Source organism: Symphodus melops, assembly GCF_947650265.1.
Source record: "Symphodus melops genome assembly, chromosome: 11".
Lineage (NCBI taxonomy): Eukaryota > Metazoa > Chordata > Actinopteri > Labriformes > Labridae > Symphodus > Symphodus melops.
The window spans coordinates 15,384,078-15,403,400 of NC_136701.1; the positions used below are offsets into that span (position 1 = coordinate 15,384,078).

Genomic DNA, 19,323 nt, shown 5'->3' on the forward strand with positions numbered 1-19,323 from the left:
ATGGCACTCTCTCCCACCAAGAGGTGACGGAGGGGTCAAAGAAATGTTTGTTCCCTCATCTATGCCATTCTTTCAATATACATTTCTTTTTGCATGTGAGTTGTACATGTACACATTCATTGTTGATTATTTTTAATGGATCCAAAGAAAACTTTTCTAAATAAACTCCCTATAGTCAGTGTTACTCACCAAAACTAACTACTGGTAGTCTAGTTATATGTGCTCCTGAGAGGTCTAAAGCTTCTTTTTAACTTGTATAATGTTGCTGTTGAGATAGGACAACAAAATATAAATTACAGTATTTAATATTTGATTGAATGGTGCCTTTCATGGTACCAATGTTGGCGTACATCATATACGATCAATATACATGTACATCAGATACGATACTTGACTTTCCCTTGGGATCAATAAAGTATCTATCTGTCAAATGATAAAGAAGACATGAAACTACTACATACAAGTATTGACAGTTTAATTTCAGTAAATACATTGTTAATGACCAACAGTGCAGTTAAAATGCTTTACACACAGCGTTTGTCATATTTTTTTCAATCCCTTGTATTGATTTAATACTCACAAGCAGCAGAACAAGAGGCCTTCAAATAGATTTCAGTGAACAAATTGCCACCAAGTGGTCATGAGTCGCTATTACCATTGTTGCCATGAAAACAAAAATGTTAGCTCTTGATCATTTCCTAATTATCATTATGGACAGCACCTTTTTTGTCAGTAGTTGTTATTGCAAATATATTACAAACATAATGTGATCAATAAATCAACGTTTATTAATATAGCACATTTAAAACAACCTTGGTTGACCAAAATGCTGTACAAACAAAAAAGCACACTATAAAAACAATACAAGAAAACCAATAAAAATACAGTAAATAGGAGCATGAAAAAAATGTCAAGATGTCAAGCTCAGACTGCATTAAAAGCCAGAGCAAAGAGGAGGGCTTTAAGCAGAGATTTGAAGTTCTCTATATGGTGGATGATAACACATTTAGAAGAAAGAAAAAGAAAGTGTTTGATGACAAGAACATGTAATATTTTAAATATAATTTAACTGCCTGTATTATCTAGTAAAATAAGAAGTCACCAATCACACTGAAGGCTTTGGTTCTGTAAAGTTTATTATTATTAATATTATTATTATTATAACATATCCACATTACTTCATTATGTGCATTGAATTTGGTTGTAATTGAAATGTATTGTGAATTTGCCCTAATGTTATCATAATGTCATATCAATTGGGATATGTTTCAAATGCTTTGACATTAAATTATGGAGCTGTAGTCCTTTACAGTGCCAGAAGAAGATAATCTCTGTTTGAAACAAAGGTATTCAAGGTAGTTTTTTGTTACTTTGCATTACAGAGCTTCTTACAAATGATTAGCTCCTTTCAATCCACGTTGCTCTGCCCTCACATTAACTCTTTAGTTTACTCTTTTCATTTTTCGTGGCCACTTTATTTTGAGTTTTTTAGTCATTTTACTTGAGAGTTGAGACTCAAATGTAAAAACGACTGACTGAAACTTTGTTGTCGGTCATTCGTGGAAGAAGTGATAAAAAAGTGGCAATGCACAGTTATAGACCTGCCTGTGTTCAGTGAACTGAATAACGTGAAAACAATACAGAGAAATTCCTGTTTTCACTATTCCGCCATTAACACGAACTCACCAATCATGTATCGTGTCTTCCCAAAGTGCCCGCCTCTCGCTGCTTTTTATTGGTCCACTCGGTCCTCTATTACCTTTCATCCGCTTCTCGCCCCAGGGAAGAAGGTAAAGCTAACTGCGAGCGAAGGAAAAGCTTATTACTGGAGGGTGGTGTGTGAGGCACGGCAGCCGACCCGGTTAAATGTGAATGTCGCCAGTCAGTTCCAGTCTTAACTTTCCCCGTTAGTCCCTAAAGAAGAGGGCGAACAGCCGAGAGAAACAAGGACTAACGCAGGAGCTGGACAGCCACAGGTAGGTGAAGCGGACTCTGGTAACAGCAGGTGCATAGTGTCGCTGCTCAGTTTCGGTCATTCAGTCAACCTGTTGATAGTATATCTTCTGGAAAAAAACGGCGATATGATAGTTTTATTTTTTATAAAATAACTTATGATGAAGCCGTCTATGTATGTGTAGTAGTGTCCCCAACCTTTGTCATACGTGTCGGATGTAAAACTGACGCTGTCCTCTGAAAAAGGTGAAACAGCTCTCAGGTCAGTTAAAACGGCTCTTGATAGTTGTCATGGTGACTGGGTGTATTTTTATCTACATTGTCTCTCTGTATAATTTTTGTTAGCATCTTTATGGCATTTAAAATAAAATATGTTGCAATTCATTGTGTGTAACCAGTTGCGTTTCGTGGATAAGAAAATGAGTAAACATTAAATATTCTGATAGTGTTGACTATTCTGATGCATTTTTAGTACGCATTACATTTTTGTATTCTGAAGAATACAATAATTATTATATACAGAACAAGTTAAATGATCAATTTATGTATATAAATAAAAATGGCCAGCCCTGTAATAGATAGTTTAGACTGGAGACAAACTTCAACCCTAACTACTGTTATCACCTCATTTAATTGCCATTGCTTTACTTTCCTGTTGTAATTTACTCATGCCATGCCTGTTAGTTTAATAGCAGCTGTGAAAACAACACAGTATTGTCCTTCCTTAACCTTATCTCTTTGCCTTAAATTGATACCTGGCTCTGAATTATGCACTGGAGGGCCTTTCTACTTAATGACTGGACTATGTTTTATTCAAAGTGGGAACAAAAGGCACCCAGGCTGCAGCAGGGTTTTCATTTGGGGGGGGGAAACCAGACACTGGTGTTTTGTACTGGTTGCGGAAACTCAAGCACTCATGCAGTGCGTTGGTCAGATGGTGGGAGAAGGACCGAGCACACTGTCCTCTCTCTGTGTGCCGCTGCTTCTGCTGGATGGACTTGTTTAAGGCCCCTTTCTGGACTTCACTGCACCCAGAATCCGACCTGGAGGCTGTGTGACGTTGGTGCAGAGTGGATGTGCATGCAGGTACACACATAAGCATGCATCCACTTGCAAGATTCCATGTAAACGGTGGTTGATCCACAGGTTGAATAGCCATGCTCTGATGGATTGTTGAACTCATTGATGAAGTTGTGACTCAGGTCGCACAGCTTATTAACTTGACAAGAAGCCAAACACTCAATGTGGAAATAGGCACATTCGGTTGCACGTGTAGAGCCGGATGAATGATGAGTTTGGGTGTGTGTTAGCAGGAAGATTAACCAAGAAACGAAGCAGGAAACAAAAAGCTGGAAGGACAAGGCTCTAAAATAAGAGAGGGGTCCCAAAGCCGTGGGCCGTTGACGTAAACTTACCCAGAGTGTTGAAACATGATCACAGTCTCAAGCTTAATGACAAGGTTGTGTATAGGCAGCGAAGCATCATCATCAGTGGCAAGAAAAGTCTTCCGAAAACATTAAATACGTCCGCACTACAGTCTTTAAAAAAAAAAAGAAAAGATTTTTAGATAAATTGGTCACGCACTCATAATCCCAATTGTCACACCTTACACAAACACACAGTTTGCTCAGACTTAAAATAGAAAGTAATTACAGGCTCAGGATGGCATGTGTTTGAGCGTGGGCGGGTTTTTTGCATCTTTACATTTTATTAATGACCTTTGACACAAAGACATCTCTCCTCCCACACTGGTTGGTTATGTGAGTTGGGAAAAAAAAAAGGATCCATATGAAAATAGACAGCTAAGTAATGTCATATGCTGTGTTACCTAATGCTGCTGTATGTAACCCTCATCACTGTGTGTGGTGTCAGTTTGAACGCCACTAAAGGTGTCACAGTGAGTTAATGGACGAGCATGTAACAGGAAGGTGTCAGAGATATAAATCAGTTGGTGTCTATGAGCCTTACTCGTATCATTTACACGTTCCCATAGTGCAAGTTTGATCCTATTGCAAATGTCGCATCTGCCATTTTTACCTGCATGAGGTGGTGCTTTCACTGTCACTATCGCTGATTTTCTACCCAAAATGAAGCTGCTGTGTGGTTATTTAGTTTGTACTTTGACATAAGAGGCGTGGCTTTTGAGGGAGCACAGAGGGGGAAGGGGGTGAGTGTAGATGGAGCACGGAAGAAATGCTAGTTTTAAAATCATGCTAGTTTTCAAAAAGGACCAACCCTGCCCTTTAAATAGGAGCATGTTTTGACATATTGTGACTAACTGGGGGAAAAAAAGAAGGGTTGAAATGAACGTTAGAAAACAAAATACAACAGAAGAGCATGGATTCTGTTTTGGCCTCCTCTAAAATAACGTTGTGATTGTTCAGTGGAGCAAAAAAACATCTTGGCTGATCAAATTCCATCCGGTCGGTTATTACCCTGGGTAATAAAGTCAAAGTGTTCGGGATTATTAGAGATAAGCAGCACAAATGCTGTACCTGTCGTTACACAACACCCTGGTGAAAGTATCGCAGCTGTACGCGTTATCATGAGATGTGGCGTAATCGTTTGTGTAAGTCATCATGATGTCACGCTTCACCTTGATGAAGTGGATGAAGCCATTGTCACACGCTCAGAGTGCATGATTCTAACATTCAGGTACGCTGAGGTAGGGTGACATCATCGCCGTTTCAACCAGCCAGTTCTCTTAAACGCTGATAAAGAGGTCAGGGTGACGGACTTGTTGTTTTAGAGCAAGAAGCACAGAGGAGGAAGTAAACGTCCTGCTTAAGATGCCAGGATCAAGATAGAAATATCCCTCCATGATTAATGAGTAACAAATTAAGGGGATACTTCACCCATTTGCATGAAGCTTTGTATCATTAGAAACATGGTAGTAGTGTTGAATGGTCGTGTTTCTAATGATACACAGCTTCATGTAAATTTGACTGATAGCCAAGGCAGGAAGGAATGTGGGTGGATTTCAAAATGTTCTGGTTTTGTGGAACATGAGTAAAACTATCCCCCACTGTCAGTCACCACACTTAAGACATTCACAGCCGTCCCCTCGCTCCACCTTTCCTGCCATCTTTTGTCTAGTTGTTACTTCAGAACTCTTTTTTTTCCCCATAGGTGGGGTCAGGAGGCCTTTTTCTTGACCGTTCACAGCAGTCTGCGGCTGTGAGTTACTGTCTGATCCTCCTCCTTTTGTCAGGGAAACAGAGAGGCCTCTTCAGGTCCTCGAACAGCCAACTGACGGGAGGAGACAAATAGCTGACAGAGGTTATCACTGCTAATATGAGCCCCCCCCCCCCTCCCTGAGGGCAGGCTGCAAAGTGTGTGTATGGCTATGCGTGTCTGTATGCCTATTCTGGTTATCTGACAGGACCACACCTACACTATTGTATGGCCCTATAGGACCCTCTTAGCGTTGTGACAGTGTCATATGTCATGAAGGAAGACTCCTGCTCTCTTTTCCCCACTGTTGTGGATGATTTCTTTCAAATGATCTGACATTAGGCCGACTATAATTTAACCTTTCATCCTTGAGCTCTTACAGATGTGTTGTAAGTCACATGACCCATTCTTCATCTCCTTTGCTGTTTACATTTTTTCATCCCTGCCCTCGCTGGCAGATGGTTGGCGTATCTTGGCACATGACCGCCAACCTGTTGAATAATACGACAGCCTTGACAGGAATGCAGTATTGTGCATTGGATCTACATGCTGAACTTGATACAGAGCACAAAGACCAGGCCCAGTTCATTCTTCAACCACGTTTTCTAGCTCTTCGACTTAACATTTACAGTTCGGATCTGAAAGAGCAAACACACTGGTGTGTCCTTTAGCACACCAGCTCATTGTGGCACAGATTACCATGGAAAGTTCCTCTACTTGACTTTTTAGTAAATTGTACAGCTTTCATTGAATGATATACATGATGTTTAATTCTTCTTACAGGGAAGTGGAAGTGCATAAGAACTGTCTAGAATCTGTTGTACATATGTCTTTGTCTGTCTCACTGTAAGAAGTTTGGAAACATTTTTTTTTTTTTTTTTTGGACCAGTGCTCCTCGCACATGTTAGCTGTTAATAGTGTGAAAAAAGACGCTCACAGACAGTTTAACCCATTGACGTCGATTGTCGCTTCGATTGCCGCCTCCGCTCCAAATGCAGCCAAAAAGTGTGTGTGTGTGTGTGTGTGTGTGTGTGTGTGTGTGTGTGTGTGTGTGTGTGTGTGTGTGTGTGTGTGTGTGTGTGTGTGTGTGTGTGTGTGTGTGTGTGTGTGTGTGTGTGTGTGTGTGTGTGTGTGTGTGTGTGTGTGTGTGTGTGTGTGTGTGTGTGTGTGTGTGTGTGTGTGTGTGTGTGTGTGTGTGTGTGTGTGTGTGTGTGTGTGTGTGTGTGTGTGTGTGTGTGTGTGTGTGTGTGTGTGTCCTCAGTAACACACTGTTCTGCTAACAGGTCTCTGTAGAGGAGAGGTCCCTCTCAGGTTTCATAGCCCCTGATGAAAAGGTGTGGGTGAGGGTCTGTCACTGTGACTGGAGCTGGCTGTGGACACAGTTTTATGGATGTGATATCCATTAATGAAGGGAGTTAGACGCTCCATGTGGTTTTGTTTTTTTCTTGCACCGACTGGCTTCAACACCTCCAAACTAAAACCTTCTGGTGGAACAAATCAAGACATTTGAGGATGTCCCCCCCCCTGCTCATATTTTGTCACTGACTCATGTTAGACTCGAGATGAATTAGTTGAATCACATTTTGAAATGTGCTAATCAGTAGTTTAGTTTGTATATCTTAAAAAAATCTGATTATCCAATAGTTCCAACACCACATCTGACGACCACATTATTTTTCTCTTCCAGGTTACAAAGTCCAGATTGTGTTGCACTTTCTCCTGGTGAAGTTTAATCTCCCAGTGATTTATTTAACAGCCGTATCGGCAACCTCCCCCCACCCCCCTTAAAACCACCTTTCCTCCTGTAATCCTCTCTCTCTCTCTCTCTCTCTCTCTCTCTCTCTCTCTCGCTCTCTCTCTCTCTCTCTCTCTGAGGTAGGAAACCTGCGCTGCCAGCAGTAAAAAGGAGCCCATTGTGATCAGCTCCATAAAATTCACCACGGTGGCAGACTCTGTGCCGGGAAACACAATGGAGATTAGAAATCACTTGACTCCCGAGCATGATGATCAGTACTATAAGATTACTAGATACGTTTCAAACGCAGGGCAATTAAAAGTTAACACCGAGTGTTATGTCTCTGCAGAGGCGTTAATACAATGAGAGAAGATCATGTAATGCCTGCTGTCTGCAGCCTAAGGTGCAGGTGGGACTCTTACTAGTTATTCGTTTCTCCAATATACCTTCAGCAGCTGTACAATATACTGAACTGATGGGATGACTGCAAAATCTCAATCCAATTTTGAATAGAGTAAAGAAATACTGTATATTGGTTAGCGTTTGCATTGCAACACAGTTTTTATTTTATAGCTTCCTGCAAATAAAGCAAACTTCTTAGTAAAGATTTAAAGAGGACATATTATACCCTTTTTTCACCTTTTCCATCATACCCCTCAAGTTACCCAAATAAATGTTCAAAAGGGGATTTTTCATAATATGTCCCCTTTAAAGGATTATTCAATTTGAGAGCCAGCCACTCAACATCGGCTTAATATTGGCCTGAAGAATGACAACAACTAAATGTTATCTCACCTGGTGTCATCCTGGATTAGATGGTTTAAATGTCAACAGGTGTTGGAGCTGTATTGCTAAACATTGTTAGACCAATGACGTTTTTTCCCGTGTGATTCTGAAAAATGTTCCAGCCCAGGTTCATCCATCATGTTGGCATTAAAACAGAAACAATCAGGAACATGTTGAAAGTTGAACTCTGTGCACATTAAAATGTAAAACTGCACCTTCAGTTTTACTGTGCTAAACTCAGCTGCCCATTAAATCACACAAGTGCTTCGTGTCACAGGAAAAAAAAGTAAAAGAGGAATGAGTTCCTTTTTTTAAAGTAAGAGATGGAGCTTTGCAGAGCTTTTAGGTAACATTTAGTTATTTTGAATAATGGCGAATAATGCCAACCTGACAGTCTGATTTAATCCAGCTGAGTTCATCTCAGTGGGGATATTTTACCAGCTTGGAACACGAGTTATAAAGTTCAGACTGTCAAGGATGCTATAATCAGATACTGACAGAGGTGAGTCAGCTATCTGTTATCGTGTGTTCTTTTCACTTCACAAGTGAAATGTTTGTATACTCAAACCATATATGAGAGATGGAGATCCAAAGTCAGATCCCTGAGCAGTGACCGTGGTGCGGAGGAATCGGTACGTTGAGTTGCCCCACTTTTCTGTGTGCTTAACAGTTTCACAAGAAAAGTCAATATCGTTATCAGGTTTTTCATTCAGAGGATACAAACAGAATAAAATCAGAGACTTTAATCACAAATATGGAAAAACGATCCGCTTCAACAGAGCTTTTTGCAGAGCGACATTCTGCAACATCCTCATTTTGCTTGTTTGGACACCCACCTGTTGCCCCGAATTCTTCTCTACATCCACTTAATTATGTCTCATCTCTTCCGCTTGGATTCATCTGCTCCGTCCACAACAATTTCAAGATCGTTTCCACCGGCGTTGTACGAGCATAAAAATGTGGAGAATGTCGGCTTACCTTTTTAATTTGCTTAATTTCAACTGACACTTGGAATTTGTTAAACCGACTGGACAGGCAGGTCACGGTGAATGAGCACGCTGTCCTCGAAATGATTAAAAAATGAACCCACTCAAGAGTCTGTCTTGGCTTAGATCTATTGTGCTCTTCAGTGGCAGCGATGTCGGGGTCAGTGGGGGAAGTTGAACCGTTTGCCGTCTCTGTCTGCATGCCGGGTTCTTTTGCAATTCAAATATCTGGTGCAGCAGCAGCAGCAGAAGCAGCACTGAGCAAATGTTTTCTTTGTTGTTGCTGCTGTTCCACAGGGAAGCATATCGTGTATCTGGACCGGGTCTTTCATGCTTTTTTTTATTTTATTTTTTAAAGCAGCCTGACAGATCTTAAAGGAGAGGTTAGAATAAGCATGTCTGTTCACTTTCTTCACGCCATATTGGATGGTGGACAGTGACCCAGTTTTTCTCACACCTTACCGGATTCTCACATTTCTCTTTTGTTTCTCCTCTTTCTTCTTTATTCGCAGACATGATGTCACTGACGTGTGTCACATCACAAGCTGAACGCATGAAGTCTCATTCAGCCTGCATGCCTTTTTTTTTCCTCTGATGAAAGTTTGTGTGTATTAAACCACTGGCTGCACACATGACTAAAATGTGCCTTGCTCATAAAATGTGCCTTGCTCATAGAACACTGTTGTCAAGGATCAGCATACATTTGCGGTTTAATGTATTTATTAATGGACGCATATAAGTTTTACTTTGGTACGTTGCATCACAGCACAGCTTGTTCAAGTTCAGAGGAGCCAGGGATCACATTCTGTCAGCACACGAGAGCTCTCAATGAGGAGAATGTGTGAAAACACATGCTGTGGATGTGAAGCGAATCATTTTAGAATGTTTTTTTCTCCTCTTTCTGAGGATTGCCCCATGATTTTTTTTTTATTATTATTTATTTATTTTTTTTATTCACGAGGAAGATTTAATGTTATTTCGTACCATTTTTTTTAAGTTATGGCTTGAGGATTATTTTGAACTTTGGACAAAGCCAGGCATTTTATTTCTGCCTGCTTCCGGTCTTTATGCTTAGCTTAGCAACATACAAGCTGTTGCATAAACGTATAGGATTTCTTTTTTGTACACACCAAGAGGTGATTTAATTTGGATAAGACTATAATCTGATTTACATGATAAATTTTTTGCCCCTGTAAGTGTGGGGAAAAATATCGGCTTCATCACTCTCATCCTGCCGGTTTACATAAAACCTTCCTCAGTGCAGAGTTTACGTTCACAAAGGAAAAAAGGGGGAGAAAAGGTCAAATAATCAATATGCATGTTAGCCATATAAGTGAAGGAAACCAGAGCCCTGATACCAACATGAATGGATTGCAACTATCAGGGAAGTCATTTTCCATGTGCTTCCTGTTTGACAGATCAAGCCGTCTGCCGTGAGAGGCGTCGAAGAACTTCATGCTGTGGCAAAACTGCAGATGGGACATAAAGTGTAAACAGCCAAATTTTGACAAAATTCACAAAATGTTACCAAAACATCTTACTGTCATTAAACTATACCACACGCATTCCCTCATTGCAAGCAGTCACCTGGTTGCATTATTTCGCTATGAACAACAACAATAACAGACACCTCTTCAATCTCTGACATTCTTGTTTAGCATTGCATTGAAAACCAGAGCATTCGGACTGAGTTGAATCCGTAGAATTTGCATTTCACATCCTAAAATGTGGCTTTGATTGGAGGTGCAAAAAAAATCCTATGTTGATTTATTTTGGCCATACAGATTTTACACAATCTCTCTCAGGATGTTATTGACGAGGATTCAGGCAGTTTATAACACAGCTGACAAAAGCAGGTGAAGCTCAGGTGATCGTACCATGAACTCAAAGTTCCCTGTCGGAATCAATCCCAGACAACTTCTCCTGGAAAAATCAATAAAAGGAAGCTGAAACACCATGGCCCTTGAAAAGATTAAAGATAATGTAGTTGGGCCTAGTGAACCGTCACTAAACTTTGCTTTATGGTCAAACCTTTGTTCGCAGTGATTTAGCTTTTTTTTTTTTCCGTTGATGGAGACTGAACTGTTCCCTGCATTGCTTCCTTTACATGCTGTGGTCTAAAACAGTTGGCTCAGTGGCTGTCGTCGGGTCCTATCAGAAGGTTTCTTACAGTAATACGCTGTTGTCTTGGAGCTCAGCGGGTCATTTAGCACTGTAACCTGTCGTCAGACCTCTCCAGGAGGTCGAAGAGAGAAAAAAAAAAAAAAGACAGGAGTTGGAAACCACACCCGGCTGTGATTATGTAGTGTGAGGGTCTCAGAGGAAACGTGATAAGCGTGTTGATGTCGAGATGAAGGATTTGTGCGGCTGCAGAAAGATCAGGAGACAGCGATGCGGGGTTTCCCCCGAAGATGCTAGCGTGCACTTCCTGAATGTCACGAATCTTTAGGTGTATCACTTCCGTCTTTTAGAGCTCATTGAATGAAAAGGTCGATGTATGAATGAAAACTTGCTGATAGACCTTCACAAATTGATAGGGAAACCCTTTGTTTCATAAGCTAACATATTAGCTTTACCCACTGTATACGCTCTCAGCTGCCTTTAGCCAGGCGGACTGTCAGTGATAAGACACAGAGGGTCAGAGTGACGCTCAGCCATAAAGTGTCAGCTGTTTGGCCTGCTGATTTGTGTTTCCACCATGTATAAGAAGCACTGTGTGGATGGGAAAATGACTTTATTGTTTTATTTTTGTATCGCCAGTTGTATCTGTAGAGGTGAGTCCCGCTGTTTGTCACTTTCTCCTCTTTCTTAAGGACTCTTACGTGTAACTTCAGTCACTCACAAAGACTGTTGCAGTGAATCGCTGCACTTGACCAAAATGCTAAAGGTTAGCATGTGGTTTCTTTTGAATACTTCGACATAATTCACGTGACATATTTACTTCAAATAAATATCTGCATCAAACCACATCAATGCAACTATATACGTAAAATGATTGCCTTCCATGAATTCACCTTTACATTTCTGTGGCAAGACGTGATGCAATGCAGCATTCATTTAGGCAGAATGTGAGAGGAACGAGATGGACCCGGGTCATTTCGTCCGGACTTTACGCAACCGTACTCCTGTATAAGGAGTGATAAGTCTAACGGCTTTTGCCTGAGATTTCAGCGGCGTTGTACATTCTGTTAGCAGCCATAAGCATTCGGAGGAAGTAGTAGCACCTTGAACAAAGATGTCATTGTTCTCCGGCCTGTTTGAAGTATAGGATTTTATTTTTTATTTTTCAGCTTTTCTTCCCTCTTTACCCTCCAGTCTATGATATACAAACATTTCCCTTTTGTGGCTCCATATATCACCAGTAATTGATTTAATATTTACACACTGGTTTGTCTTCTCTGTTCATTGGTTAAAATGGTACATAATCATTTTGTGTGAACACACACACACACACACACTGATATTTTGGACACATTACAAGAACATGATGTGTTCTGTACGGTCTCTGGCTCGCCGCGCTGCTGAACCTCGTGTGCTAACTGGTGAAATCATGCAGTGTCACAGCTGATGCAGTACCAGCTCGGGGCCGGGGGGCCACCATGGCTGAATTCCTGTGTCTGTTCTGAGTCTGCGGTCAGCTGCCGGCGACCACAGCTCACATTATATAACAGGACATTAGATGTTTCCCGCAGCTTGGCGGAGCAGAAGGCAAGGGATGACACGACTGAGCTCACTGCTGAAGTACAATGGAGCCTTCTGGTACAAAGTTTTTACACATGACTCTATCATTTCTAACCTATCAGGCACAACTGAATGTGTTTAATACACTTACCCTAACCCTAACAAAAAAAAAACAGATCTCTCACCTGTTTGTGTTCTTTGTCAGTACATTTCAACAGTGAACACATATTTGTGTGCTAACATGGAGATTTACTTACTTCCACACATTTTTTTTTTTACAGCTCAGACACTTCCAAAGCAAATATCCACTTTAAGGTTGATGTTTTTATGGAAACTTTAAAAAAAAAATAATAATAAGGGTAACATATTGTCATGATGATGGAGTCATGACACTTTCCCACCTTTGAACAGGAAGTGGGTCATTCTGGGTTGTTTTCCTGGGGTTTTTTTGTCCTCAGCTTCCTGAGGGGCCGTCTCTTCTTTCTCACTTTCTGTGGGGGTTTTTTTGTTTGTTTGTTTTCCTCTTTTCACACAGCCCTAGACCTGGTCCTCTTGTTTCTCTTGTTCCCTGCATCACACATTGGCTCTAAATAAGCTAATGTGGAGATGTTGGAAGATGCAGTTGAGCCAGTGAAACGTGTGATCTTAAAGACTTGAACGTTTACTGTCTTTAGAAGTTACCACCTTCCATCTTTTAGCTTCTGCACAGAGGAAGGTGTTTCTGCCACCAGTGCACACTCTGTGCTTCATAACCTTTTATTTCATGTGTAACATAACAACATTAGGATCCTGGTTGCATATATAATTTAATCTTCTATCAGCCCCAGGATCAGACTATACAGACTTTAATGTACAGAACATTACTATGAGGCTAAATATGTTCTGCAGGAATCCTGATTTAGCTTAGCATTTGTAGCCCAAATAAATCGCCCCCCAAAAAACTCCATCGCTTTTTTATATTCTTGTGCAGAGAAATTCCTTCAGCATCCTGTTAAAGTCGCCATGACTAGATCATATTACAGCACCCCGGGGGGTCCTTAATGCAAAAGTAATTGTGTTCTTCTCAGAAGCCACATGTAAGTAGGAAGTGTATCATTTGCAGAGGCCGGTGTTCATGTTTTAAGCGTGATGCTGCCATGCGTGATGCACTTCCTGGTTAATAGTTTACCACAGAGAATACACAACACGTAACCATGTTTTTTTTTTTTTGTTTTTTTTTAGTCTTGTGCAGGATGTTTGTCATGTACTGCTGTTGACTGCTGCTTTTTGCATATGGGTGTATATATGGTTATGTAATATCACACTGTTTAACTAAAGGCCATATGGATATCAGAGCAGTCAAATCAACATGAGTTTGTGTGGCACACGTAAGAGCTTTCTCTTATTCTCGTTGAATGCCGGTAGACTGAAACGTTAATAATGTCCAGGAAGTATTCAGGCCAGATCAGGGCAGGAATGCCGAGCTTATTAGAGTGTGACAGCTTCTCTTGCTCAGCTATAGATTTTAGACGCATGGTGTGAGCGCGGCCCAGCTGACCCCCTGTAAACAGCGACATACCGAAGTTCACGCTCGCGCACAGCATACATACAGGGGGGGAACCGCAGACGTCTCCGTGAACACCGACTGTATTGCGACACCGCTTTCCCTTTCCCATTTCCGTGATGCTGTTCTCACTGTCAGTGCTCAACAGCCGACCACTTCCACCTTTAGAAAAACAGCTTCCTGTCAGTTTCTGTTTAATCAGGGACAATAGGAGGGATGTCTTTCAGCTCCTGTGGGAGTCCAGAAGTAAGGTAGTCCAGTATTTGTCACGCTTCCTGTGCGCGGATTTCTTATCTGAAGACACAAAGTAAAGATTTGTTCTGGATGTCTTGTCGCCTGTTGTTTAGTTTCTTCACCCAGTTATAGTTTATGAAACCTAGCCTGTGTGTTACAGAGGTTTACGCGCTATACTGCAAGTAAAGAACATAACGGTTGACATTTTCATGGTGGCCTTTATGGGCCATGAGGTCAGTGGAACGATTTAAATCCTTTACAGCAAGAAGCTTAAATTACATGTAAGCAACAGTGGGACCTTGTGACGTACGTCTTTGTCGCCCTTCGAGTCTCGTCTCCGCTCAGACCAGAGTCTGTTTCTTGTTTCATGGCGAGGAGGATCTACAGCGTGGAGCATCTTGTAGATATCCTCCTCTGACAAAATCAAGAGTTGTTTTTGCACGAAGCTGCATTCTAACAGTTGACTTCCTGGTGGTTCCTCCAGATGTTCAGATCTGGATCTTTTTAGTGGTCAAAGTGACCTTCAGCCTGAAGTCATATTAGTGTAAGAAGTTAACATGCTAAACAAACAAAACTGCACAGGAGCTTTAAATGACATCGACGAGTGGATTATGGTGCTGAAATGGATCCCTGGTTAATTTGAAAGTGGCATATTTCACTGAGCTAGTCAAATTCATGAAGGAAGGCGACGCGTTGATAAGCTTTTATTAAGCACTGTAAAATGTAATGTTTCTTATTTAATGCAACAATCCATCCATGAAGCTCCTCAGCGAGAGCAATGGAGATCCATCAACTCATCAACTAAATCAACAGATGAAGCTCGTCCAGCGGGGCTAACAAGCTTATTGGTTCTGGCCTGTTAGTTGATTGGCATCAGCTGTGTCGTCCCCGACGTTCCCGGCTTGCGTCCTCCTCTCTCTGGCCGACTCACCCCGGCCCAGTCCGACCGTGTTTCGCTTTCATTTTTTCAGCCCCTGTTGCAACTCGTGTACCGTCTCTGTCTCTTACTGGTCCGTCTCTCCGTCTAAATTCTTCTTGCAGTTCTCTCGGCGCCTGGCGGTCCGGTCTCGTGGCTGCATGATGAAGGTCACGATGGAGCACATAATCGCTATGGAAGACAGAAAGAAAAGAATCTGAAAGAATTTAACACCCCCCCCCCCCCCCTCCTTTGGTACCCTCACCCCCTTGTTCTTGTTCTCATTTGTAAATCCATGCTTCTTAAAAAGAAAAAAAAAGATGTCCCAGCCTGAGTCCTTTCCTGACCTTACTGAATGTTTTTAAACGTATGGTCTTTACATTCTTGCAAGTCTTAAGGCAAACCTAAGAGGCGTAAGAATAGTACTTAGCTGAGCTGAAAAGCAGAAGTTGTCATGAGCTTAGCTTCGTTTACACATCTCTTCTGCATGGTGACCCCTGTTGTAGAGGTTCCTGATAAACACGTCTTGAAAGTTATTTTAAGACTAACTCCCTTTGGCTGTTTAGCTCATAAGTTCCGATCAGGTAACTTAGTTTGTTTGTGTAGCCATTTTGCTTTTCTTGACGTACAGGAAAAGCAAAATGGGGAGGGGAGGACATGAAACGGACAGGGGGGGTGACGCAAATCCAAACCTGGCTGACCTTTGAAAGTGAAAATGCTCGACTGTGTGTCGTGAGTTAAATCTCAGGTGATTTTTTTTTTTTACACATAGAAATCACTAGATTCATTTTTTTTTATCTTAATTATTAAATCAGGGAGAAAATAAATCGGTCAAATTGAATCACTGAAATGATTCCTCGGATCACTGCAGTTACTCAAGTGGAGGCTTTATTCTGTAACACCTCCACAGAGCGACGTGTTTCACAGGGACGGTAACTTCAGTGCAGTGAATCTGCTCTGCTGTCGCGTCCCTATTCGGCACAGTCACACTCACTGATTCCTTTCCAGTTTGTCTCAAACGCAGCGTCTTACCTGATGTTCAGTAAAGGAAACAAAATAAGTTGTTCGTTATACATCTGTCATATTTTCTCTTTTGTTTTGATTATGTGAAAAAAAAGATGGCTGAGCATGCACTATTTCTTATTTCAATTACTTGATTTAATTGTCAGAAAAACAAAAACAGTGGTTAATTGTGAAACAATGGATTACTGCAGCCCGGCTCCGAACACATCGACCAATCAAACCAACAACAAGTGGCGTAGCTCGCTGGAATCCAGTGTCTGACCTTAACTATCCTCTGGGTTGGACTGTGCTGCCCCTTACTCATTCTGCCTCTTTCTTTGATGGCAGCCATCTTGGTTTGTACTAAACTGCCTCAGTTGATCTTAAAACCTGCCTGAATTAGATATAAAGGGTTGGATTAGGATTTGGATTGAATGCTGTCCTATCATGAGGGGGGAACCAGGTGGGTGTCTAAAGCACCAGTACACAGATGTAAAAGCTCATTTCTCCTCAGTCCTAAATATACTTTTTGTTGTTGTTTGTTGTTCTCAGTTGGAGTCAGGTGTTTAAAAGCCAATAAGATGTTGAGGATGATGGTGAGGGGGGATAGTTAGTACTTTTGACCAGGGGGTTGAGGCTGATCGGTCACCCATACACCCAGCCGCTCCACCACCAAGACTTTTAGACTACCCCCTCTCGCTTTGGCTCGTCTCCATGTGCAGGGCTCAGGGCCTTGGGAATAAATGGCGCCCGGGCTCTGCTCAGTCTTTGAAGCCAGCCAGGAATGCGAGGCCTCTTTTTTTTTTTTTTTTGTTGCTCCCCTCTCTCTCTCTCTCTCTCTCTCTTTCTCTCTCTCTCTCTCTCTCTCTCTGTTGTTCATGCGACCGGCAGCACTAGCAGCTATCTGCAGCAGTGAAATATTCCCTCCGCTGCGCTCATTGTGCATCGGAGAGCCGGACGTCATCAGCTGACCAATCAGTTGCTCCCACTGGGCAGCCTGTGGGGGGGGGGGTGGGGGGGCGGGGGGACCTCAGTAGAAGTCTTCCCTCTAATATGTAGCTCTCCTGGTTACTCGGTCTGGTCCCTCTTTAGAGGAAGAAAGATGTTCTGAATAAGAAATGAGGACCGAGATCTTTCAACAGATCCTTGTAATGATTAAAACTAAATGGACTTTTTCTTTTTCAGATGGAAATCAGGAAAGTCAGCAGCGTACACTCAAAGTTTGGGTGAGTTTTTCCACCTTTGTCTTACTTACAGTACTCTCTTAAGTTTGTAATCTTCCATTTGAACATTTAAACTGCACGTAGCGGGCCTCTTTGTGGTTCCCAGTCTTCCCAGTGGCTGTTGCGCCAGCCTTCTAACTCGTGTCCAGTTTTCCTGCCCTGCTGTCATTGTTCGCTCCTCTTGTCTCGTGTTGTTGTAGTTTGCGTGTGAGGGTATTTGTCCGGGCTGGTCACCCTCAGCCTCACCCTCCTCTCCCCTCTCTGTACATTTTGTCACTGCCTGTCCCCTCCATCACTTCCACTTGAGTGCTCCCCTGTATGGGAGCCTCTCTGCCTCCGTTCACAGAGGGAGGGGAAGAGGAGGGTTGAGAACCACACACACACACACACACACACACACACACACACACACACACACACACACACACACACACACACACACACACACACACCACCTTACTGTGTGTATGCAAAATGACCACCTTGGATCAGTTTTGATTCAGTTTTTTTTTTTCTACTAAGTAAGAAAAACTTCTGCTTATGCTGGATTTTGACATTTGTTTGTTAGAATAACTTTTGGATTGTTAAACAAAAGGAATAAAATCAGCTGATTGTTATGTGGCTTGTTATTATCATCATGGTGTCATCGACCTTTATTTATGCATGACAGGTATGTCACTTACGAGTTGATGACAGAGTCATGGGCAGGTACACTGTGCAGGTCATGGGATAGCCTTCTTTTACTCCTTCATAAGAGGCCGCAGTAAAACCTAAACCTATCATTAACCTGACAGGCTTGGTTTCTGCAGCCGAGACGGCTTTTGTCTCACGTATCATTATTGTAGGTTATCACGTTTTCAAATTCAATGTTTTCCTGCAATTAACAAGGACTGAACGGAAAAGGTCAACACAAAGCTAAAAGAAATCCAGACCTTATATTATAAGACCTGAGGTCAGGGATGAAGCCTGTTGGGTAATGGTTATTTTAATATTAGCGGAACGGAGTGAGGAGCACGTTGAGAACGCAAATAAAAGGACACTTCCTGGAGCTTTCACGAAAAATCGGACTCGGGTAAAATTGTATACAGGCAGATAGACAGACAGCATCTACTTTTTCACATCCGTTAAACGTTTGCTTCTTAGTGGGCGATAAAAAAGTATTATATATGTAAAAAGTTACATATATATGTAAGTTGTAGCTTTATTTAAATTATTAGTTCACCTGATGGCCATGCTGTATTGCTAAAAAATGTTGTATTTTAGAAAGTTACATAAAACCCTTTAACACTCAGAATGTTCTTTGGAGAATCAAAAGAAAGCAAATACTAATATGTGTTTCTGTAAACAAAGGGCAGCACAATCAGTGCACTCCTTAAAGCAGCACTGTTTTTGAGGTTTTCCTGATCAAAGCTGTGCTGTATAATGAGACCCTCAACTTCATTCACATGACTAAACTCACAGATTGCTGTCGTTCCATATAGAATTCCTTACATTTTTATACATGTGCTGCAATGTGCACTGAAAATCCTCAAAGCCTCTCATGAGAGGCCTTACTGATGCAGCCAGACTCCTCAACAGGTGGCTAACTGTACTAACCCCAAAAAAGGCAGCCTGGTTTAGTGTAAGCCGTTAAAAACATAAATCTGATATCAAACCATTGGTCTTGTTCACACATGAGGATATACTCAAATAAAGTGTGGAAAATTGGTGATTGTGACTAAGCCTGACATACTAAGTTAGCTATTTTGACTTAAGATGCTTCTAATCGTTGATAAATCTTTTGACTATTTACAGTATTTTCATGACTGATCCTTTGTTGTTATTATGGTTTGGTTTTCAAAATGAAGGGTTAGTAAACTGTATAAAACCAATGAAAACCCTTTTTTTCTTAACAGGAAATACATTTTCAGTAAAACATGGGACAGAAAAAAAAAGCCTTGAGAAAATTGGTGTATGATTTATTTATTTTTTAACTACTTAAAGCAGATGGTTCGGCATTTCTCACTAAAGGAATTTGACCTAGAAATGGCCAGCATCCCTGCTGAGTTACTGGTTTCTGGTATCTTAATGGTGTTTGGGTAGAAAGCACC

At 41.5% G+C, this 19,323-nt stretch overlaps 1 protein-coding gene across 1 annotated transcript in view; it reads left to right on the top strand.

Moving 5' to 3' along the window:
- Nucleotides 1–1,170: 1,170 nt before the first annotated feature.
- shroom1 (shroom family member 1) overlaps nucleotides 1,171–19,323 on the top strand; it is a 29,197-nt gene continuing 11,044 nt past the window's right edge. Inside the window, exons 1-2 of the mRNA XM_079355043.1 lie at nucleotides 1,171–1,976; nucleotides 17,196–17,236. The gene's annotated coding sequence lies outside the window, so the exon portion shown is untranslated. The remainder of the gene's footprint in view (nucleotides 1,977–17,195; nucleotides 17,237–19,323) is intronic.